General features: G+C 39.4%; 1 protein-coding gene across 9 annotated transcripts in view; it reads left to right on the forward strand.

Annotated features, from left to right (window-relative positions):
• Window positions 1-17,144, forward strand: part of TJP1 (tight junction protein 1) — a 227,886-nt gene that overhangs the window by 61,739 nt on the left and 149,003 nt on the right. The window contains exons 1-2 of one of the 9 annotated variants that reach the window (XM_076004823.1): window positions 13,548-13,822; window positions 14,514-14,634. The exons of 6 other annotated variants lie outside the window; for them this stretch is intronic. The gene's annotated coding sequence lies outside the window, so the exon portion shown is untranslated. Of the gene's footprint in view, window positions 1-13,547; window positions 13,823-14,513; window positions 14,635-17,144 lie in introns of those variants that run through there. 2 more of the 9 variants (XM_076004822.1, XM_012764596.3) reach the window with 2 other exon arrangements.

The raw sequence follows: 17,144 nt of genomic DNA on the forward strand, positions 1-17,144 counted from the left end.
CATCACTAATTATCAGGGAAATGCAAATTAAAACCATATTTAATATACATAATTGCATATTCAAATTAATATATCATCTTATCCCAGTTAGAATGGCTTTTATTAAAAAGTCCAATAACAAAAGATGCTGGCATGGATGTAGAGAGAAAGGAACACTTATATACTATTGGTAGGACTGCAAATTAGTACAGCTTCTATGGAAAACAGTATGGAGATTCCTCAAAGAACTAAAAGTAGACCTACCATTTCATCCAGCAATCCCATTACTGGGTATTTACCCAAAGGAAAAAAGTCATTTTTATCAAAAGACACCTGCACTGAAATGTTTATTGCAGTACAATTCACAATTGCAAATATGTGGAATCAACCCAAGTGCCCATCAATTCATGAGTGAATTAACAAAATGTGGTATATGTTACTATGGCATACTACTCAGCCATGAAGAAGAATGAATTAAGGCCTTTTGCAAAAATTTAGATGGAACTGGAGACAGCTATCCTAAGTGAAGTGTCTAAAGAGAGGAAAAACAAACACCACATGTACTGGCTGTTAAACTTTAACTAACTGATGAGCACACATGTGCACAAAGGGAAGCAAAACTCAGTGGAAATCAAGCAGGGGGAAGAGGGCCAGGGGAGGGGGAGGAGGGCATGGGCAAAAACCTACCTAAGAGGTACAATGAACACTATCTGGGTGATGGGCACACATATAACCCGGACTCAAGCATAGCAAATGTAATCCATGTAACCAAAGACATTTATACTCCCATAATATTTTGAAATAAAAAAAATTTTTTAAACAGAAAAAAGGGAAAAAATTCCAAACTTAAATTATGATTAAATGTGCACTAAACATGAAGAAAATTAGGGTGGTTTCCAAAGAGAATGGTTACGTGTCAAGAGTGAGATGTGAAGAATGCAGAAAGATTAATAAAACAAAACAGGGTCTCATTTATGAAACATCTCCAAGTGGCATGAATGATTTGATTTGAATTTTCCTCTATATACACCAGTGATAGAATCTGCTTTTTCTGTGAAGCAGCCAAAATGTCAACTTGATAAATGGGGTAATTCTTTCAAAAGTACCTACTCCAATGTTTCTTTTGTATGTTCACAAATGTACACAGTATAACTAAGATTCATTACTTGCTAAAAATATAAATAAAGCTTTGATCACTTTGGAAAAAAAAATCTAGATTTTTTTCCCCCAACTTCCAATATTTGGAAATAGAGTTGTATTCAGGGTTGATGACATAAACTAGAGGGTTAATACAGAAATGTATGGATTATTTTTCCATACTTTATTTTATATAGTCTTTTTGTGTCATCTTACTAAGAAAATAAAATTAAATACAGAATTATAGGCTGGTACTAAGTATGTGAACAGTATGAAAAATAGATCTGAATCATGATTGACTGTGATGCAGACATATCATCAATTGAGTAATGTTATTAAAAGTGACATTTGTTCATTGCCAGGGGTCATGGGCAGAGTGCACCAGAGGTGCCTGTGGTTCTTGGATCTGTGGAAAGAGAGCTCCCTCAGGGGAGCTGTACTTCCGCAGAATTTCCGCATTGGAGGTGTATAATGTGAACTTACATTGCTGACTAGAGTTGACTGAACCAAATTATAATTGTAAAATCAAGAACAGTCAAACCAAATAACAACGATGTGGTTGAGAAACATTTACAAGAAACCCTGTATGCATGGCGGTCCTTGGGATGTGGTGCCTGCACCTTGGGATTGTAGCGATAGAGGAGACGCAGGCTCTGTGTTCAGCAGTAAGCAGTCATCATTCAGTACCACACAGGCATTCCCTCGACACATTGTCCACTCTATAGCCTTTTCCCCAGCTATGCCAATTCTCATCAGTTTTCCTTCTGAGAAGGCTGCCCATTACTCTGCTGTCACCTACTCCAGGCAGCCCTCCTAGATAGCCTCCATTTGAGTCAATCACACCCTTCCCTGCTGACTTCTGATTCCTCTGTGCTTTCCTGTGGCCGCTGTGAAACCCCGTACTGTAAAGGAATAGTTCTTCTCTCACTGGACTGTGAACTCCTGGAAGGTAGATTTCACATCTTACTCACGTTTGTATTTCTGGACCTAGCAGAGTCAGAGCCAGCTGCAAAGTAGACATTCAACTTGTTGATTTGAACCTAAGCACTGTGTCCAGCATTGGACAATGTGCTCATGTATATTCATTACTCATCTAGTCCTCAGAGTCAGAAATTAAGTCATGTATACAGGTTATGCAGCTAGTAATTTGTGGAGGCCAGAACCTTGGGGCCATCCTGGACTCCTGCTCCTGCTCTTCGTGTATGCAGTCCCTCGGCAAATCCACCTGGGCTGCGCTTTCAGAATAGATCCAGTATGTGACTGCTTCTCACCACCTTCGTTTACCAACCTCACCCAAACTGTCATCTTTTACCTAGACTGTTGCAATAGCCTCCTAGTAGCTTCTGCTCTCACATTGCCCTCTTACAGTCTGTTCCCGGCACACCCTTCAGAGAACCAGAAGGATCCCATTAAAAGGTAAGCTGCATTATGTTACTCATCCGCTCAAAACTCAGCCAGGCCTCCCATCTCACTCAGAGTAAAATCCAAAGGCCTTCCCATGGCCTAGGAAGCCCTTCACCTGTCTCTTCTCATCCTCTCTGCCTCCTCTTCCCCCACTGACTCGCTCCAGCCACCCTGGCTGTCCTCACACACCAAGCACACACCTGGCCCAGAGCCTTTGCAGGTGGTTCCGTGTGTCTGGACAGCTACCTGGTTCCTCTCTCGCCATTGCCATTCTTGTTTTCATGTCACCTTTGCCTAAACCCCTGTTAAAATTGCATTTAACATCCCCTCTGAGTTTCCTCCCTTCCCTATTTTTCTCTTAACACTTTCCACCATTTAACATACTATACATTTTACTCATTCATTTTATTGATTGTGTTTTTCCTGCTAGAATAGCAGCTCCATGAGAGCAGGTTTTGCCTGTTCACTGTTGTATACTAAGGACCTCTAACAGTATCTGGCACAGAGTAGATAAGTATGTAAATGAGTATTTATTGAATAAGTTAATCCAGCTTCCTGCTATTGGATGATTATTTGGTGGCTTTTTTGTTTGTGTGGGTGGGATCCTCTTACCTGTCTGATTCTCTTACCTTGACTAAGAGGGAAAAAGAAAACCGATGACTTTATTCTAATTATTGAATTCCTAATGTAGAGTGACTTGAAGCTCCACAGCAAAACTGTGGGTGGTGATGTAGACTTGGCAATTTCCATTCTACTGAAGAAGGAGTTGGGGTTCAGAGGGTTTCCACACATTGCCTGAGCTCACACACCTGGTGAGACAGGCCTCGACTCCCTGTCACAAGTAGCCTCCAGCCCACCTGTGCCCCTTTCTCTGCCACATCTGTGGCCAGTCCCAGGAGGTGCCCTCATAGCTGGTTGGGTAAGGACAAAAGTGCTCAAAGACAGTAATGAGGAAGCAAACAAAATAGGAAGTTAGATTAGACAATAACATATGGTTAAAAGGAACATGGTGACTTTTCTTAATTGAGAACAGAAAAGAGAACAAGCTTAAATTGCAATAGGAAAATAATAATTTAAACAAAAGACATAAGGATTTGGAACATTTTTGTCCGTATATAACTAGAAACAGAAGAGATGGTCATTTTTCTCATGCTAGTGGAGGTACCTTTTTACCTAATGGTTGGGAGGATCATGGATTTGGGGGCTTCTTTCCTTAGAAGTCACTTTTTGCTTCATGAAACATTGGCTTTATTTTTTTCAGAGCTACTGATTAGATGTACAAAAATAGTGTTAATATATGGAGGCCTAGTGAGATAACCATTATAGTCCCAGTAAGGCTCCACATTCCCTTCCTAGAGAACAACCTTAACACTTCCTATCATTGTCCTTACATTATCTATTCATACTTCATTTTAACCAGCCATTCTAGCTGAAATTTAATCAAAATGAATTGAAAATTGAATACATTTTAGTTTTTCTATGATATGCAACCTACATATTTTCATATACTTAATAAGCATATATATTCATTGTTTTTTTCACTCCAAAGAGAATTCAAGATGAGGATAATATTTCCAGTTTAAGATTATACAGGTTGAGTAGCCTTTATCCAAAATGCTTGCGACCAGAAGTGTTTTGGATTTCAGATTTTTTTTTTGGATTTTGGAATATTTGTAGATACTTAACTGGTAGAGCAACCATAATCTGAAAATTCAAAATCCAAAATGTTCCAATGAGCATTCCTTTTGAGCACTATCTTGGTGCCCAAAAAGCTTTGAATTTTGGAGCATTTCAGTTTTTTAATTTATGATACTCAATTTGTATTAGCATTATGAAATGAATATGCTGCATTTTTTAATTTAATAGTTTTATATGAAGCATTCTGAAATATAACCATTAAATATAACTACTGGTTGAAATTAAAGAAATTATTGCTTTAAAAAAGACATTTGATGAGATTCTATATAAATGTTTCTGATCATTATAGTTCAAATGTTTGTGTTCCCACAAAATTTGTATGTTGAAATCCTATAATCCCCAAAGTGATGATATTAGGAAATGGTGCCTTTTTGGAGGTGATTAGGTCATGACAGTGGAGCCAGCATGTTGGGATTAGGCCCTTTATAAAACAGGCCCCAGAGAGCTTCCTTGCCTCCTTCCACCATGTGAGAACAGAATAAGAAGGCACCATCTAACAGAGAGTGGGTCCTCACCAGGTACTGACTCTGCCAGCACCTTGATCTTGAACTTACAGCCTCCAGAGCTGTGAGAAATAAATTTTCATTGTTGATAAGCTACAGCTAATACCAGTCTATGGTATTTTGTCATAGCAGCCCAAATGGAGTAAGAAATGGCACTGGGAGTGGGATTGCCACTATAATAAATACCTGAAAATGTGGAAGTGGCTTTGGAACTGGGTAATGGATAGAGGCTGGAAGAGTTTTGAAGCACATGCTAGAAAAAGTTCAGATTTCTGTGAATGGATCCTAAAGGGTGATTCTGGTAAGGGTGCAGAAGGAGAGAAAGAGAGCTATGGAGAAAGCCTCAGTCTTCTTTGAGAAAGCGCTTTCTAAGTGGTTGTTTTCAGTGTATTGTTAGAAATGTGGACCACAATGACGTTTGCTGCATTAACTGACTTCCTTTCATAGATCATTTCTCTGTGGCATGCAATACCATTTGATAGCATTTGATCACAGGAGAACTTCCTTCAAAATTGGAATCAATCTTCTTAAACCCTGCTGCTGCTATATCAACTAAATTTATGTAATATTCTAAATCCTGTGTTGTCATTTCAACAATGTTCACAACATCTTCACCAGAAGTAGATTCCATATCAAGAAACTACTTTCTACAGTCATCCATAAAAAGCAACTTCTCATTCCTCAAGTTTTATCATAAGATTGTAGCAATTCAGTCTCATCTTTAGACTCTACTTCTAATTCTAGTTCTATTGCTATTTCCAGCACATTTGCAGTGACTTCCTCCACTGATGTCTTGAACCCCTCAAAGTCATCCATGAGCATTGGAATCAACTACTTCCAAACTCCTGTTAATGTGGATATTTTGACCTCCCATGAATTGTGAATGTTCTTAAAGACAGCTAGAATAGTGGATCCTTTCCAGAAGGTTTTCAGTTTACTTTGTTCAGATCCATTAGAGAAATCACTATCTATGGCAGCTAGAGCCTTACAAAATGTATTTCTTAAATTATAAGACTTGGAAGTCAAAATTACTACTTGATCCATGGGCTTCAGAATGGGTGTTGGTTGTATTAGCAGGCATGAAAACAACCTTCATCTCCTTGTACATCTTCATCAGAGCTCTTGGGTGATTAGGTACATTGTCAATGAGCAGTAATATTTTGAAAGGATTCTTTTTTTCTGAGCAGTAGGTCTCAACAGTGAGCTTAAAATATTTGGTAAACCATGCTGTAAGCAATGGTTCACAGGCTTTGTCATCCGGGCTTTGTTGTTCCATTTGTGGAGCACAGGCAGAGTAGGTTTAGCATAATTCTTAAGGGCCCTAGGATTTTAGGAACAGAAAATGAGCATTGGTTTCAACTTAGAAATCACTAGCTGCATTAACTCCTAACAAGAGAGTCAGCCTATCCTTTGAACCTCTGAAGCCAGGTATTGATTTTTCCTATTTAGCTGTGAAAGTCCTAGATGGCATCTTCTTCCAAAAGAAGGCTGTTTCGTCTATATTGAAAATCTGTTGTTTAGTGTAGCCACCTTCATCAATTAACCTGGGTAGATCTTCTGGATGGATAACCTACCATAACTTCTACATCAGCATTTGCTACTTCATCTTGCACTTTTATGTTGCGTAGATAATGTCTTTTCTTAAACCTCATGGACCAACCTCTGTTATCTTCAAAGTTTTCTTCTTCAGCTTCTGCAAACCTCTCACCCTTCATTAAAAATGGAGTTAGGGCCTTGCTCTGGATTAGGCTTTGGCTTAAGGGAATATTGTGGCTGGTTTGACCTTCTATTCAGACCACTGAAATTTTCTGCATATCAGCAATAAGGCTTTTTCATTGTCTTATCATTCGCATGTTTGCTGGAGTAGCACTTTTAATTTCCTTCAAGAACTCTGTCTTTGCATTCACAACTTGCCTAACCATTTGTTGAAAGAGTCCTAGCTCTTAGTCTCTCGTCTTTCAACTTGTCTTCCTCACTATGCTTAATCATTTCTAACTTTTGATTGAAAATGAGTGTCATGTGACTCTTCCTTTCACTTGAACATTTAGAGGTCATTGTAGGGTTACTAATTGGCCTAATTTCAATGCTGTTGTGTCTCAGAGAATAGAGGGGCCCAAGGAGAGCGAGAGAGGTGGGGGGCAGCCAGTTGGTGGAGCAGTCAGAACACACACAACATTTATTAAGCTCACTGTCTTACGTGGGCCTGGTTCTTGGTATCCCAAAGCAGTTACAATACATCAAAGATCACTGATCACGGATCACCATAACAGATAAAATAATACTGAAAAAGTTTGAAAAATTGAGTGAATTACCAAAATGTGACACGGAAACACAAAGTGAGCACATGTTGTTGGAAAAATGGGGTCAACAGGCTTGTTTCACGCAAGGTTGCCACAAACGTTTAATTTGTAAAAACCTCAGTATCTGCAAAGCACAGTAAAGTGAAGCGCAATATAATGAGGTATGCCTATACTCTACCAAATGGGAAGAATAAAAACAAAACACCATTCAGAGAAGCCTCTTTTTCTGATAGTTCACATTTTATATTTTTACTTCAAAGAAAAGATGATGACCAAAAAGGATCTGTGTCCAGAGTTTCTGATTTCAAATTCTGGTCACAGAATCTCAGAATTTGAGATCAGGAGGACCCCTGAAGATTTTCCTAAGCTGGCACTAGCCACTGTGTTTGATGCTCCTCCTTCCTGTGGGCAGGTAGACCTCACCATCCATCTGGAAGTCCAGCTCACCCCCATTCATTAGGAGGGCTGCTGCCCAGGGAGGGTTTCGGGGTGCTGGGTGGAAGAAGTAGGATTTGAACTTTAGGCTTCTGACTTTAGGTGTGCGTAGGGCCCCAAAATGAATCTTGGGAAAAGTTGCTGCCCTAGGTGACACGGATCCTGCACCAGGGCACCTGGGGTGGGGGTGGAGCTTGGGCTGGTACTGGTGCTGTCTCAGTCCCCGTGCCCCCTTGGTACCTTGTGCAGGGCACACACTGATCTGAACTCTGGAGTCGGGCTTCTGGGGCTGCACTGGAACAAACAGACGTGTTGCTGGCAGAGTCTTTCCTTATTGATAGTCTTGCATTCCTCTGTGCATTGGTTTTCTAGTGATTCTGCTTTTTAGACAGTAGATTTAGGTGTGGTGAAATAAGATTATCTTTCCCCATTAGCAACTGGGTAGAGATTTACTGTCACAGCAAGTTCTCTGTGAAGGGCTAAGGAGGGCTTTATAATTTTTCAATATATTCTGTATTGAACATACTATATATATTATTCCTTTCACAACAGAACATTTGTCTAACACTCTGTCCTAGAATTTGGTTAGGGATCGTTGCCATATTTACCAGTCTGTAGTTTCCAGAATGGTACTCTGCTTTTCTGAAAACTGAGAAAACATTCCTCTGGCTTCCATTTCCTGACAGCTGTCTTTTTTTTTTTTTTTTTTTTTTTTGGGAAACCACACCAACAATGTCTCCACGTGTAATTGCTTTTCATTGCAGTGGGAGTAATTCACTGCACCTTGCAGTTGTTTAGAATGCCCTTCCCCATCTCTAGCCTTTCCCAGTTTAAGGATCATTACTGCTGGCATTCTGAGCTAAGCAGAATAATGAAGTGGCTCTACTTCTGTCCCCTTCAGATGGCTGTTTTCCCTTTAGCTCTCATTTTGCTTCAGATGGCTTATAACAACCATTTTATTTTAAACGATAGAAGAAAAATCTCATTACCTTGACAGCAGGATCCCAGTTTTGTCCGGCTTTGACTCTTGGTGCTGTGGACACGGGGTTGGGGTGGATGGTCATGCTCTGGCCCATGGTGGCACTTTTGCTGAGTGGGGACATGCCACTGATGGATGAGATTGGCTCTGAAGAGAGGGTGGGAGAGGACAAAAGAGAGAAAGTGAAGATGACAGAAAAGAGATCTTTTGAACAGAAGAAAAGATATTTAATGGAAGCAAGATTTTTTTGATAATGCTTCATGATAGTGGGTTTCCTCTGGAGGATGGGATGAACTACTAAGGTGCCATCTCAGAGTGGGAGAGGGCTGGGGAGGGGACTACCTGGCTGTTCCTATCAAAGTTACTCACCCATGAGTGCAGCTGCTTCCTGGAGCCTAATTTACAGCTCTGCACCCTGGCTGCATGAGAGACGGGAGATAGTAAATGCTGGGTAATAATGCCCAGGAGGGCTGCAGTCCATACAAAGAACTGTTGCAGTTACTAGTGTTTAGAAATGACATTCAGTTTATCGGAGTTGCACTTTTTAAAAAGCTAGTTTTCCTTTTCGTTTTCTATTTATAAGACTTATTATTCCATTAATGGATTGAATTATTTTTGCATAAAATAAGACCGTTGATTAATTTTAGTTAATTGGATTGTTCTTAAACATTTTACACTACATTTATAGGATTAACATATTTTATTTTCAAGCATTTAAAACATCTGAGATACAAACTTACAATCCTAACAAAAACAATGCCTTAAACAAAATCTACTAAACTTGTAAGTACAGTAATCACGTGATCTCCAGACATATCAGTATTATTTACAAACAATCTGATACATCTTTCAGCTTTCGGGCAATAAGACCACTCTGGCAGGTCTTCTGGAATATTACAAACACTTTAAGTGACAATGACTCTTAGATTATCTTATACTTAACACTAAAACATGCTGCGGGTTTGATTTACTTTGAGGCCTGGCCTCTTATGTATCTTCCCAGGGTTAGTTACCCAACTAAGGGACCACATTAGCCATCTCTGGCCTTGGGGGGCGGAGTCCTTGGCCTTCCGTGGAGCATGCATCCTGGGCATTTTCCGGCCAGAGCACCTCGGCTGCCTCACTGGGTTCCGCATTCTCCTGTTATTCTTGTTGGACTTTTAACCCCACTCTGTAGTCCGGCTGACGACATCCCATTGTATCCTGCATTCCTGTCGCGCCTCTCTCGGGGTGTGAGGCCACACCCTGCAGTCATTCCAGTGACAGGAGTGAAAATACGGGAGGGTGTTAGTGGAGGCCTGTAGATACCGAGCCAGAGCCACTCCTTGCCTAGAGAGAGAGAATGTGGTTTCAGGATTTACTCTGGAGGAAATAGAAACAATAAAGTACTTTTATCCGGAATGTCTGTGTGTTGCTGCCAATTCCAGGGAACTAAATCATTCTATTTGTATTTAAATTAAATGCCTTCTAAGTTTAAATATGATATACATTTGATTCATAACTGCCGTGTTTCTTTGATGACTTTATTTTGGTGGAAAAAAATTGGGACTTTAAGATGCTCTGGGAATTAATTATAATATTATACTTTGAAATGAATGGTAATACATTAATGTCTTGGCATTATGCCTTGTTTTTTGAACACATTAAAGACATGAAGCAGATTGATGGGCATGTGTGTGTATATATATTCCCACCACATATATATGCTTCTGTACATATATAAATACACATATTTACACACACACATATGTGTGTACATATATAATGGATATAATAGTATTTTTAATAAATGTTTTACTATTTTCATATATAAATCTAGATTTACGTAACAAGGTTGTATTCCTTATTGAATATGCAATCTTTTTTTTTTTGAGACAGAGTCTCGCTTTGTTGCCCAGGCTAGAGAGAGTACCATGGCATCAGCCTAGCTCACAGCAACCTCAATCTCCTGGGCTCAAGCAATCCTGCTCCCTCAGCCTCTCGAGTAGCTGGGACTACAGGCATGCGCCACTATGCCCGGCCAATTTTTTCTATATATATTAGTTGGCCAGTTAATTTATTTCTATTTATGGTAGAGATGGGGTCTCACTCTTGCTCAGGCTGGTTTCAAACACCTGACCTCAAGCAATCTGCCTGCCTCGGCCTCCCAGAGTGTTGAATATGCAATCTTAATTTTTAAAAATTTTTTCTTTTAACATTCCATTATAAACACTTTCAAACATTATACACTCTTTCTAACCATCATTTTAAAATTCTACATAGTTTACTTAACTGTTCTTTAATATATTTTTAGATTGTCTTCAATTTTTTCACTGTGAAGAGCATCTTCATGCACAGAGAATATATATTATATGTGATTGTTTCCTTAGGCTAGATTCTCAGAAGTGGAGTTACTGGGTTATGGATACAGATGTATTTAAGTCTCCAGGTACATATATTGCCAAATTGCCTTCCCCAAAATGTGTCCTTGTTTACTGGGCTATCTTTTACAAATGTTATAATTCTGCTTTTTGGAAAGCTATTAGTCTTTTTTTTTTTTTTTTCTGCATATTATGGGGGTACAGATTTTAAGGTTTCAATAAATGCCCTTTCCCCTCCTCCCCCTACAAGTCTGAGTTTCCAGCATGACCATCCCCCAGATGGTGCACATCTCACTCATTATGTATGTATATACCCGCTCCCCTCCCCCCTCCCCCCTGCCCAATACCCTATTACTGTAGTACCTATGTAGTCTTTTTTTTTTTTTTGAGACAGAGTCTCACTCTGTTGCCTGGGCTAGAGTGCTGTGACGTCAGCCTAGCTCACAGCAACCTTAAACTCCTGGGCTCAAGCGATTCTCCTGCCTCAGCCTCCCAGAGTAGCTGGGACTACAGGCATGTGCCGCCATGCCTGGCTAATTTTTTCTATTTTTAGTAGAGACGGAGTCTCACTCTTGCTCAAGCTGGTCTCGAACTCCTAAACTCAAGCAACCCTCCTGCATCAGCCTCCCAGAGTGGTAGGATTACAGGTGTGAACCACCGCACCCGACCACTATTAGTCTTTTGATGATTATTTTTACCATAATTTTTTTTTCCAGCTTGGTGTTTGCATATATGTTTATTTTTATAATCAAATAAAAATAGAAGTTTAAAATTTCTAGGTGATAAAGTCTGTTACTCTGTTCCTTTCAGGTTCTTCTGTTATTTTTTAGCTTAGAAAGTCATTTCTTCTCCAGAAGTGTTTTAAATATCTAATATATTTTTCTACCTTAACAAAATTTTTGTTGTTGAACTCTTTTAATTCATGTGAAATTTATTTCAGTATATAGAATCAAGTGAGGGGGCCCTTGGTTTTGGTCTGAATTGCTACCTAGTTGGCATCATCTTCCTTACTTTTGCTTGAATGATTAGTGATGTCTTCTTAATATGTACAGGTGTTATTTCTGGGTCATCTGCTCTGGTCCATCATTCAAGTACTTGCCTGTCTTTCTGCCTGTATACCACACTGCTTCAATCACGTAACATCTAATAGTGCCTTTCCTTCTTCAGGACTCTTCTTCACTCAACATTTTCTTTGTTATTCTCCTCTGTTTACTCTTTCAGATGAACTTTGGAAAATTTATGTTGAATTTACAAATTACTAATATTTGGGAAATAATTTTTCCATTTAAAAATCTTTAGTCTTCACTACCAAGCATATAACATGCACTATGATGTGTTTACTCCAATCTTATTTTTTATGTGTCTTGCAGAATTTTTCCAGTCTTTGAATAAGTCATAAATATTTCTAATTCTAGTTATTATTACTTATTTTATAGTTTGTGTTTTGATCTCTTTTTTCATCATATTTTCAGACTGTTGGTACTTGGTATTTTGATTTTGTCTATCTTATATTCACTCAGTTTTAAATTAAATCTGATGGTTGCCCATTTGATTCCTATAAACACATCATCCAAAAATAAATATTATGTTCCTTTTAAACACTAAACACTTCTTTTGTTTTCTGTCTCATGTCTTCATGTCTTTTAACATTAGCCTGAATTTCCTGAAATTTTAAAAAATACTAAAAAAAGTTTAATGTAAAATAAAAATTTAATGAATGATGGTGATAGTGGCATGATATGCTTTTAAGGAAAAATATTCACTTTTGCAAAGATATTCCATAGGATCTTAAACAATATGTTTTGACATGACATGGTTTTCCTATACTTCTGATGTTTAAATTTATTTAGAGCACGCAGTATTTTTAAATTGGCATCTCATCCAGTTTGGTTCTGTTGGCTCAAAGAGCGGGCAGAGCCTGGATTATAGATGATGAGGGGTTTCCAAATCTGAAATTGTTGCGTGGAACTTTACACTTGTTGTTGTCTGAAAAACGCTGAATGCTTTTGCTCTTTTCCCTTCCCATCTGTCCAAAGCCTCCTTATCCCCCCTTTTTTTTTGAATCTCTGAGCTATAGCTTATAGGTCCCAGCCTACAGCCATTTCTAAGTGCTGCATATAAAGCCACATGATGCGATTTTTACTAGTCCAAGACAAAATGATTAAAAAGAAAATGAGGTAAAATATCATGTAGTTTTTATCATCTGAATGTATTCTATTTAAAGGATTGATTGAAATAGTGGCTTTTCTATTTTGCTTCTTTTTCAAATGTTCTTAGATTTGAGAATAAAAGGTTGGCAATTCTAGGTCAGTTCTCTGTTACCCTTCCTCCACTTCTTTTTTAACTCATTGGTCCAAGGCAGCAAAGAAAAACTGATTGTCAGTTATTTGTGTTTTTTAAAGATTAAGGCCGGGCGCGGTGGCTCACGCCTTGTAATCCTAGCACTCTGGGAGGCCAGGAGGGTGGATTGCTCAAGGTCAGGAGTTCGAAACCAGCCTGAGCAAGAGTGAGACCCTGACTCTACTATAAATAGAAAGAATTAATTGGCCAACTAATATATATAGAAAAAATTAGCCGGGCATGGTGGCAAATGCCTGTAGTCCCAGCTACTCGGGAGGCTGAGACAGAAGGATGGCTTGAGCCCAGGAGTTTGAGGTTGCTGTGAGCTGGGCTGATGCCACGGCACTCTCTAGCCTGGGCAACAAAGTGAGACTCTGTCTCAAAAAATATATATATTAAAAACACAGGGCAGCGGTCTGCTGACTGTACTGGAATATCACAGCACCAAGCGATTACTGATAGAGGAGTAGGGAGAGGAGAAGGAGGCAGGAACGAAGCCTCCCAGCCTGAGGTCCCTCCCCACAGCCTCCAGCACTTCCCTTTCCTCTCCCAGATACTATCTCCGACTTTGCAGTGGGAGGAGCAGGGCCTGGCTCAGGACAGCAGCTTCCAAGCCTGGTAGCTGCCACACACTCACTTTCTGACCCCTCTGAGCCCCAGTTCCTGCCTGTAAAAGGAGAATTGTTGGTGAGTTTGGGGATTTCCTATCATGAGTGGGGGGCAGGAGGGCAGCATCCAGATCTATCCCAGAGCCCAATAAGGAGGAATGTTTAAGGGGCAGGGAAAAGCAGAGTTGGAAACGCCATGCCTAGAAGGAGGATCCTGTTTTCTTTCACCTCTCCTTTTCAGTTTGTATTAAGCACTCCTGTACAGAGCAGTAACTGAAGGCTGCAGCCTTTAATGTTTACACTTAATAGTGAATAAGAATAGTAAGGTGAGCTTCTCCTGTGTCCATATCTGTTGGTAGCTCAGCCCTCCTTTTTTGCCTGGCCAGAACAGCCCCTCCTTTGCGCAGTTTTTCTTAATCATCTGAACCAGAGATGGATAAAGGCTGGCTGCTTAGAACTCTTTGATCCCTTTAGTTAACTTGCTCCTGTGCTGTTGATTGCAGGCTACCTGGAATTGTGCCTCTTTGTATACATGTGTCATCTGCTCCATTGTAAACTTGAACTGCCTTATGTAGTATGGGCATTCAGCAAAGATTTGTGAAATAGAAGAATGAATGAGAAAGGCCTAAAATATTGCTGTTAAGATAGTTGCAGAGTTTTGCTATAAATGTTCATTTTGCTTTTCTATAATTTAGTTTTTAGTAAACGTTACATTACAAAGCAGTAGTGTGCTATTTTGTTCTTTATTTTATTTTATTTTTTTGAGACAGAGTCTTGCTTTGTTGCCCAGGCTAGAGTGAGTGCCATGGCGTCCCCCTAGCTCACAGCAACCTCAATCTCTTGGGTTCAAGCAATCCTGCTGCCTCAGCCCCCCAGTAGCTGGGACTACAGGTATGTGCCACCATGCCCGGCTAATTTTTTCTATATATATTAGTTGGCCAATTAATTTGTTTCTATTTATAGTAGAGACAGGGTCTCACTCTTGCTTAGGCTGGTTTTGAACTCCTGATCTTGAGCAATCCGCCTACCTTGGCCTCCCAGAGTGCTAGAATTACAGGCGTGAGCCACCACGCCCGGCCAGTAGTGTGATATTTTGATTGTTGGATTAAGTTCTAGCCAATTCTGCCCCTCTGATCTTGGACAACCGGTGTTAGAGTTTCTGCGTTTGAAAATGGAAGAGATAGGTGAGAGAGGTTCTCAGAATTCAGTACACAGAAGAATGAAATAAGGTGCTTGCTTATATTATGTATTTCTGGGCTCTACCCTCTAAGATTTACTGGGCCTGGGGAAGGGCTGAGAGCCTGCAGGTTAAATATGCCCCCTAGATGGTCCTGATGCAGGTGGTCCAGGAAACATCTGTTGAGAACTATTAAATAAGAGATCTCTAAGCTTTCTGCAGTTCTGTTTTAAAAGGATACTGTAAGACATTACAGACATCTGTTTATAAAGTTACCTTCTTTCAGAAAGATGTTCAGTTTATTTTTCCTGTTGTGAGATAAGTGCCGCAACAAATACAAACGATGAGCACATGCTGTGTAATTTGGTAGAAAAAGGTATGTTTCAATTTCACTTACAGGAGAGAACAATCACTAGGCTATCCTTGTTTTAGTAGGGATACCCTAGTACAGCTTTCAGCTTAGAACCTTTTTCCCAACAATTCTTACCTTTCAAGAGTTTCTATCCTTATCGTATATGTTTACTTTACTAATAGCATTATAGATGTGAACCAAAGGTTGTGATCATTTCAGCACCAAACACAAGAGGTTGCCAGGCTCTATGTGTAATTTGTCTATTCCTTCATAAACTGGAGCTGAAAATATTTTATTAATAAAAATATATCCACAAATGCTAAAAGTATTATTAAAATGTTGCCATTCATGGAAGTGCACTTCTTTTATCACTAGAGGCTTTTTCTTTTCTTTTTTTTTTAAAGCCATAGCCTCATAATTAAAGGCAGAAATGAAAAAAGAAACTCTTACTCAGACCACCTTTCTTTCTTCTTTGTCATTTAGTCATTCCACTAAGTGGCCTTAATAGACTAAATGATCTGGGGATTAAAATGGGGGGAAAAAGGACACGCATCCTTCACTGCTAAAAATTTATTTGTAGGGGGAGAGAGGTAGGGAAATAGTTGCTGCAAGAAATGTTTGAAATTATATTTATTTATTTTATAATTTTATGCATCAGCCATAATTTGAGAATTAAGAAATTTAACCTCCAATTGAGGAGTAAATATGGGTTATTGAAGCAAGTATAAACAATTCAGAGTGAAAAGAACACAGAGCACCATTCTGCATTCCCTGCATTCCCTGAGCATTTTGCTCAGCACAGTCAACAAGTCCTTCCCCAAGATCCTCACTTGCAAGCTTCCCAAGCCTGCAGGAAATGGACTCTGCCTCACTGAAAGTCCCAAAGCAAGCCGAGAGGTTGGAAGATACCTTTTACTTTATTAGATTCCAAATTAAATTTCTTTGGCAGCAGTCAGAGGAAGCAGACAGATTTTCAGTGGGCTTTAGGTTATATAAAATCAAAGATCTACTACACATTTTCACATGGGAAGAGTGTTAAAGGTTCTTCTGTAGCGGGAACAATCGTCTTTAAGTACCGATGGAGGCTTTTTTCTTCTTGTTAATGAGATTAGTTCTTTTAAACAACTCTTTTTAAAGAATGTAAGGGATTTAGGCATTTTTGTACTCCTTCAGCGTGTAGCAAAGGGGAAAATATAGAAGGCATTGCAGGATAATGAAGCCATCACCCTGACCAACAGAGGAGTAGCCAGTTGGTCAAATCTTTGGTCTATTTAAGTTTTTCTAGTTTCTCTCTAAATTGCCCTCCACCAAATTGATCCAACAGGTTTTTGGTTTTGTTTTTTAAAAAACTACTTGTTGATAACCTAAAGGAAACCTCCAACGGAATTGGACCCATGGCTCTTAATTAGGGGGGGAGGGTAATTAGAGAGAGACCTTCTTTGTTGCACGTGAGATGCAGTTGCTCTTCCTCTGACCCAACACATCTAATCCAGCCACCTAGGCCAACTCGGAATTCTGTACTGAAACCTAGTTACAAATTGAATTTTGGTCCTGTTCTCTCTTATGGTGCACGTTATCGTGTGCCTCCGGGTCATGTTGTGGCCCATTTTCTGCAGTCTATTGAATGATTTGTTTGCCCAGCCATTTAGAATGAAAGTCACAGAATCATTTTTAGAAAGGTTATTGATGTCTCTAAAATCTCCAAGTGCTGCCAGGAAGTCCTTGATTATTGATATTGGCATTGAGGACATGAGAGTCATTTTATATTTAAGGTCTGCTTTGTACTGTAGCTTTGAGTCTACGGACATCTCTCCTTCACCAAAACCAAAACACAAACACACAAACAAAAACCATGTGGTAAAAACTCTGCCA

The sequence above is a fragment of the Microcebus murinus genome, chromosome 7, assembly GCF_040939455.1.
Source record: "Microcebus murinus isolate Inina chromosome 7, M.murinus_Inina_mat1.0, whole genome shotgun sequence".
Taxonomy (NCBI): Eukaryota; Metazoa; Chordata; class Mammalia; order Primates; family Cheirogaleidae; genus Microcebus; species Microcebus murinus.